Consider the following 7,007-nt stretch of genomic DNA (forward strand, 5'->3'; position numbering starts at 1 on the left):
CGTTTAAAAAATTAAAATCACATACCATATTAAAGTACATATCATCAAAATAAATTAGAGCAATGATTTAATGCCAGTTTATGGATTCTCGGTTTTTTTTAGGGACGTTAGCCTAGAAGGGCTATTAATTTCACTTCAGCATTTCAGTATAAGCGGCCTTTCGTTTTCAAATTGTTGCCACCAGATATTAGAGCCCTGCATTATATTTAAATAAATTAAATAATGAACAATCTGCATAAACGTATGTATGTTTCTCGCACTGTGAAAAAACACCGGTACCTAGAGACATCTAATTCTGAATAACGTAGTCCTCCATTCGAATATGGGCATCTGGAAGCCCAAATTAAAAATTTGTTTTATTATCTATTTCATATTTTGTAAAATATTAAAGAATTAATGTTTTACAAAATATTAAGAAACTCAACGATTTCAAAGCGAGCCCTGGCAATAATGGGCGGGGGGGGGATTATCTCCAGCGCACGAGACTGCATATCGGAAATTCTAAAAATATGCTCTTTTTAAATTATTTTGTGATACTGCTGTTGAATTGAGTTTTATGGTTTAAGGGTGAAGAACATATTTACTAAATAAAGGTTGCACACGGAAAGTTAGAAGAAAGCCCCTTTGGGCGTAATATAAAAATCTGAAAACTTTCAGATTTTTTTTTAAGCTTCCTATATATCCTGCGTTATTTTTCACAGAATTGTTTTCATTTAAGTGTTTCCCACTAAGAGCAAAAGAGATGCCTATTAGTGAAGTTCGTAAATTAATTTTTATTTCCTTGTACGAAGTAAAAAGGAAGTATTGTAATCGCGAAAAGTTTCAGGCAGCATATTTCAACGAAAATATCCATTTTGACCGCTATCGAATGCAATTGAACGATGTTTTTGCGTGATATCTGTACGTAAGGAGAGAATAAAAGACTCTTTTCCTCCAAAAAAACTGCTTTAAAATGAATTCTGAAGAGAATATTTCGTGGCGTCTGTACGAACGTATGTACGTACGTACATATCTCGCATAACTAAAAAAAGAGTAGCCTCATGACGTTGAAATTTTGTATATAGGACTGCTATAACATGTAGACGTGCACCTCGTATTTTGGTTGCAATCTGCCCGCACCAAACGTATATAAATATATTTATATATATATATATCCAATCTGTTACCCGGCTCAGTGATCTCAGTTTTCGCTATCGAATGCAATTTAACGATGTTTTTGCATGACATCTGTACGTAAGGACAGAATAAAAGAGTCTTTTCCTCGAAAAAAAGTTTATAAAACTGCTTTACAATGAATTCTGAAGAGAATTTTTCGTGGTGTCTGTGCGTACGTATGTATCTCGTATAACTCAAAAACGAGTAGCCTCAGAACGTTGAAATTTTGTATATAAGACTACTATAACATGTAGATGTGCACCTCGTATTTTGGTTGCAATCGGCCGATCCACTCTGTTACCCGGCTCAGTGATCTCCGTTTCTTTACTCTTATATGTTTATATTGTACATTTTTTGCTTTAAAAATGATTGAATTATGTTTTTTTTTATCTTCCGGTTAAGGGTTTTATGACTTTAGTAAATCTGTCTGCAATATTTTTAGAATTATCAACAATTTTAAAATTGTTGAAGTGCCGCTAAGCCTAATTTGATGGTGGCCATTGCTCTTGTTTACATTTGAAACAGCTGAGTAGCGGATTTGTTGCCAATCTAGAGAAACTTAGCTTCGCAACAACAAAGATAACGCCTTCATTTATTACTTAAATCATGCTTAATACTTTCTGAAATTTTTTCGAGGAAATAAGCGTTTAAGATTTACTTCCTAATTTTTAATACAGATATTTTGAACTTTTATGTATTTTTGTCTTGTCGCGAAGTGAAAACTGAATTTATTGAATGAGAAATACTGAATTGTCTGTGAAAAACTGTTTCTTTTTTGTTTTGTTCGCTTAATTTCTTTTATACATAGTTCTAGCTTTATAGAACATGTGGCAACGATTAGATAATTCTTTAAATGATATAAATTTTGTGCATTCTGAGTTATAATATGAACGAAATATAATACTGTTAAGTCAACCTAGCGCCAGAGTGTCGCTATGGTAAACAAAGTGAATTTTAAAGAATGCATTTATTCTATTGTGGTTTATGCGCTGTGGGCAAAGTAGGTTTAGTTCAATGTAATAAGTTTAAATGAAATGCAAGAAAAAATGCGTATAATTTAATATTACGTACAAGGAAGTCATGTGGTGTACACATCAGATTTTTCATTTAAAAAATTCCTCATTTAAGGAAGCACGAAAGCACGTATCTTTGAAACAAATGGTAACATCGGCTTCACGCCAAATGTGCATCTTTCCTCGTTCCATTTTGTGCACTTTTTTTTTCTCTCTTGGTCTTATAAAATTGTGCTTGCAGTTCAATATATTTTACACTAAAAATGCAAAAGATGCATGTTTCTGAAACACGCAAATTAATTTTCGAGTGCACAGTTAAAGAAACTGAAATCGAAACAAACTAACTGTAACATTATCTTCAAGAATATTCACGAAATCTGCATTCCTTCTCACCCCCCCCCCCTTTTCCCCACTTTCGCTTATTTCCAGCGTTATTTTTCGCAGAACTGTATTTGCATTTCATTGTTTTATACTATGAAAGAAAAAGATCAAATATTCTATGCATAGTCTATGAGAATATTTTCACTAAATATATATGTATATATAAATATATATATATATATATATATACGTGTACTCTGCAAAACAAAATATGGGACAGTTCTATACTTCCTGTTCCACTGGGTCTATTTACGAAAATTAACTTGCGTTTTTCATGTCACGAAAGCGGGACTGAGGATATATATTAGATTCATATACATCGCTCTAATATATGCATTTATATGCATTGTTCTAACATAGATATTTTGCCACAAAATCTGACTTTTTTCTGATATGACATATCGATTTTTTTTCTATATTCAAATTCTAGGACTCAAATTATGTTCAAATATTAAATTTTGTAAAATTTGGTGAGGAATTTACTGAGAAATTTAAAAATATATCTTTGTGCACATTTTCCAGTTTGAGCCATTTAGTGGAAGTCTTAATTTACGGTAACCTATTTTGCTTTTCCTTCCACTGTCCACAATGGAGAAAAATGCGTATCTCTCATTCTTTCCAATAATTTTAATAAAGTGTTTAAATCACATTTGGCATTATTGTTGCTTGTAACAAATAATCAAATTTCAAAAGATGCCAGTTTATAAATTCAAGTACATCTTGTGAAATTTGGAACCAAAATCTTTAATTTCTTGCATGCATGCCTAGAATGATGGTAAAAATTTTATAATTCTAAAATAAATTTTTTTTTGAAAAGTTTATAAAAATTACTGATAATTACAAATAAATCAAAAAATAGCTGCGAATTTTATTTGGACTGAACCTAAATTTTGAATTTTGAAAGAAGGAACCATGTAAATTTAATAAAAAATATCTGATGTGTACACCACATGACTTCCTTGTACGGAATATTAAATTATACGCATTTTTTCTTGCATTTCGTTTAAACTTATTGGATTGAATTAAATCTAGTACTTCGCCGACAGCGCATAAACCACAATAGAATAAAGGCATTCTTTAAAATTCACATTCATATTGTAACTCAGAATGCACAAAATGTATATCATTTAAAGAATTATCCAATCGTTGCCACATGTTCTTTTCAAATACTATAATAAAGTTAGAACGATATAAAAAAAGAAATTAAGCAAACAAAACAAAAAAGAAACAGTTTTTCACAGACGATTGAGTATTTCTCATTCAATTAATTCAGTTTTCACTTCGCGTCAAGACAAAAATATAAAAAAGCTCAAAATATCTGTATTAAAAATTACTAATTATTAAAAATTAAATTACTTATTATTAAAAATTAAATTACTAATTATTAAAAATTAAGTAAATCTTAAACACTTATTTCCTCGAAAAAATTCCAGAAAGGATTAAGCATGATTTAATTCGCAATAATAAATGAAGGCGTTATTTTTGTTGTTGCGAAGCTTAGTCTCTGCAGATTGGCAACAAATCTACAATTCTGCTGTTTCAAATGTAAACAAATATGTCCGCCATGTTATTTAAAACTTAAACAGCTTTTAAATTGTTGTAACAAAGTGGATATATATATAAATATAGTATTTATATACGTTTGGTGCGGCCGATTGCAACCAAAATACGAGGTATAGCAGTCCTATATACAAAATTTCAACGTTCTGAGGCTACTCGTTTTTGAGTTATGCGAGATACGTACGTATGTTCGTACCCACGTACGTACATATGTTCGTACAGACACCACGAAAAATTCTCTTCAGAATTAATTTTAAAGCAGTTTTATCCTTTTTTTGGAGGAAACGAGTCTTTTATTCTGTCCTTACGTACAGATATCACGCAAAAGCATCGTTAAATTGCATTCGATAGCGGTCAAAATGGATATTTTCGTTGAAATATGGTGCCTGAAACTTTTCGCGATTACAATCCTTCCTTTTTACTTCGTACAAGGAAGTAAAAAGAGATATTAATAAATATATATCAAGCTCAATTAATATTGAGGAGCTAAAAATCTTGGGAGCTAATTTTTTAAAAACTACTCATGCGATTTTTATAAAACTGGGTACTTAATACTGCGTAAACTGTTCATAATTTGAGTCGTAGAATCGAAAAAAAGAAGTGTGTCATATAGGAAAAAGTCCGATTTTGTGTCAGAATACCTATGTTAGACCAATACTATATATAAATCTAATATTATATCCTAAGTCGCTTTTTCGAGACATGAAAAGCGCAAGTTAAATTTCGTAAATCGGCCCAGTAGAACAGAAGATTTAGAGATGTCCCTTTTTTTGTGTGTATATGTATTCAGAGTGTTCTCTTTGTGAAGTGAATATGGTGAGTATGGGAGAGTCATTCTATGGGAAATATTACCCTTTTTTCTCCCACAAAGAAGCGCATGTCAAACATTTGAACACATTATCTCGAAGGAATGATTTTTTTCAAGCAGATTTCTGTGGAGAGGTGTCGATATAATTAATCCATTCAGGAAAAAAAGAAAACTATCCATTAAAGTTATATCAATTCCAGGCTATATTTTTTCCCTATCCCCTGAATGTTTTTTACTCGTTATATTTTTCTTGGCGTCTTGACATCTTTTTCTTGGCTTTCTGATGTCCTCTAATATTTCTTGTGCTTCTGACATTTTCTTGGCCTGTCTCCCAGGAAATCTTTTCCTCTGAATGAAAATATTTTCTTTTCACTTTAAAAATCAAAATATTAGAGGGATAGTTAAATTTTTCGTCCATTTTTACTTCCTTGTACGATGTAAAAAGGAAGTATTGTAATCGCAAAAAGTTTCAGGCAGCATATTTCAACGAAAATATCCATTTTAAACGCTTTCAAATGCAATTTAACGATGTTTTTGCGTGATATCTGTACGTAAGGACAAAATAAAAGACTCGTTTCCTTCAAAAAAATTATAAAACTACTTTAAAATTAAATATGAAGAGAATTTTTCGTGGCGTCTGTACGAACGTATGTACGTACGTATCTCGCATAACTCAAAAACGAGTAGCCTCAGAACGTTGAAATTTTGTATACAGGACTGCTATAACATGTAGATGTGCACCTCGTATTTGGTTTCAATCGGCCGCGCCAAACGTATATAAATATATTTATATATATATATATCCACTCTGTTACCCGGCTCGGTGATCTCAGTTTTTTTACTCTTATATGTTTGTAAATTGTCCATTTTTTGCTTTAAAAATGATTGAATAATGTTGTTTTTATCTTCCGGTTAAGGTTTTTATGCCTTTAGTAAATCTGTATGCAATATTTTTAGAACTATCAACAATTTAAAAGTTGTTTAAGTGCCGCTAAGCCTAATAATTTTTTTGATGGCGGCCATTGCTTGTTTACATTTGAAACAGCAGAGTAATGGCTTTGTTGGCAATCTAGAGAAATAGTAGCTTCGCAACAACAAAGATAACGCCTTCATTTATTATTGCGAATTAAATCATGCTTAATCCTTTCTAGAATTTGTTTCGAGAAAATAAGTGTTTAAGATTTACTTAATTTTTAATAATTTAATTTTTAATAATTAGTAATTTTTAATACAGATATTTTGAGTTTTTATGTATTTTTCCTTGTCTCGAAGTGATAACTGAATTAATTGAATGAGAAATACTCAATCGTCTGTGAAAAACTGTTTCTTTTATACATAGTTCTAGCTTTATCTTTAATAACATGTGGCAACGATTAGATAATTCTTCAAATGCATATACATTTTAAGTTTAAATGAAATGCAAGAAAAATTGCGTATAATTTAATATTCCGTACAAGGAAGTCATGTGGTGTACACATCAGATTTTTCATTTTGTAAAAGGTTTAATAAAGTGCGTGACTTTGCAAAGGCTTCCCACAACTTTTCAATATGTATTGTTCTAAAAAACTCATATAACTGTATTAAATTATAAATTAAGAAACGCAACATAAATTCTGTCTATTTTTTAGAAACTTTATAAAGATTCACCCAATTTTTAATAGCAGCAGTTCAGTTTAAATGCTACACAATTTCAGTGTACCAGTAGTATTAAGTTTGAGTTTTGAAGATGGACTCGTTGGAGAAAGTTTATTAATGTATGCAGACATTTTCAAAGTTTCTAATATAAGTAACGTTAATTTCGCAGATGATTAAATGTATTTTTTTTGCGCCACACTCTTATTTTACTTATCACGAAACTACCTCTCAATTCATCAACCTCAAATCTGATTTTTTTTTTATTGCAAAAAACAAGAAGACATATTTGTCTCTAGAATATGTCTTTTGTGGAGGGCATTGTGCAAGAAAATTATTTGTATAAAACAAAGCTTAGATAATGTTATTAATAGAAGTTGATTAAATTATATATTTCTGATATTCCAAATGTAAGCAGAAACATTAGAGTGTAAATGATTTAAATATAGAAATAAATA

The sequence above is a fragment of the Stegodyphus dumicola genome, chromosome 4 (genome assembly GCF_044657685.1).
Source record: "Stegodyphus dumicola isolate Sdum_Otavi_A_Nest chromosome 4, ASM4465768v1".
NCBI lineage: Eukaryota > Metazoa > Arthropoda > Arachnida > Araneae > Eresidae > Stegodyphus > Stegodyphus dumicola.